The 1,223-nt window shown below is 41.6% G+C and overlaps 1 long non-coding RNA gene across 1 annotated transcript; it reads left to right on the forward strand.

The window, feature by feature from the left end:
* Nucleotides 1-271: 271 nt before the first annotated feature.
* Nucleotides 272-951, forward strand: LOC106727462. Its single transcript, XR_001363661.1, has 2 exons — nucleotides 272-453; nucleotides 852-951. It is a non-coding gene; the product is annotated as an uncharacterized LOC106727462 (long non-coding RNA).
* The last annotated feature ends 272 nt before the right edge of the window (nucleotides 952-1,223 follow it).

A 1,223-nucleotide genomic window follows, 5' to 3' on the forward strand; every position in this document is an offset into this window, starting at 1 on the left:
ATGTATCCTGTTCCCAACTCACACCTACAGATAACCATTGCTATTAAAGTTTCTATTAGTCTTTCAGAATTTTCAGTGTCTATTATAGTAAATGCAAATACACATTCTTCCCCTTTTGCTTATACAAAGGCAGCATACTCTACAACAGCTATATAGTATTCCACTGAATGAATGAAGTTGACTGAACTCTAATCGGTACTGCGGAGTACTTCCATACAACTTCTTCCATATTGGCACACTGTTCTTTTCTCTTAGGATGGGATATGGTGTTGCTCAAAAAAAGCCTGTGTGTTTGTTCCCTGGCAGGTTATTTGCTTTCCAAAGTGGAAGAAAAAGTTGGCTCCCCAGAACGTCCCCTCTCAGATCTGGGGCTCATAAGCTATCGCAGTTACTGGAAAGAAGTGCTTCTTCGTTACCTGCATAATTTCCAAGGCAAAGAGATTTCTATCAAAGGTTGGTTTTTCACTCTGGAATGGTTGTTACCCAAGATGTTAACTCCACTGAATATTTTAACTTTTCCACTTGGCCCTATTCATGCTTTGTAACCTGCAAAGATAATGCCCCATTCTGTGTTTTGTCTGGACCTAACAGGAGGCCACTGAATATGGGTCTTTGAACTTGATTTCTGTAGGGGCCAAGAGTGGTTTCTTGCTGTAATGTCTATTTTTGTAGTTATTTGGACCAGTCAAATGAATGCTTCATAAACTTTTTCTGAGCAGGTTGGGTTGAGTATCAAATGCTCCAACCATCTGGAGGTCATTTGCATATCCTGTAAGGGGGAGGGGTTTAGGAGGGGACTTGATCAGGGAGTCTGCATTTTGGCCAGGTTCTTAGTAGATCTTCTGTTTCAGAAATTAGCCAGGAGACAGCTGTGAATCCTGTGGACATTGTCAGCACTCTGCAAGCCCTTCAGATGCTCAAGTATTGGAAAGGAAAACACCTAGTTTTAAAGAGACAGGTAAGTTTTTATCAGCTGCTTGCTCATTAATGAATGTCCCTGGAAGCCTAAACAGCAAAGTGGGGCCTTACTCACCCTAAGGGAAGGTAACCTTCCCTTCTTAAAGGAGTTTGACTATGTGCACCTTTTTATATGGACTCATTTCTTTAGCGTGCAGTGATGCCTCCATCGGCTAATCCTACCTTATCCTATCAGAAGCTTTTGGTAGCTCCTGTCTTATTTGGATGGCACTGGTTAAGCAGCTGTATGTTGTACAACACTTCTA

This window comes from Myotis brandtii, unplaced genomic scaffold (assembly GCF_000412655.1).
Source record: "Myotis brandtii unplaced genomic scaffold, ASM41265v1 C42250470, whole genome shotgun sequence".
NCBI classification, from domain to species: domain Eukaryota; kingdom Metazoa; phylum Chordata; class Mammalia; order Chiroptera; family Vespertilionidae; genus Myotis; species Myotis brandtii.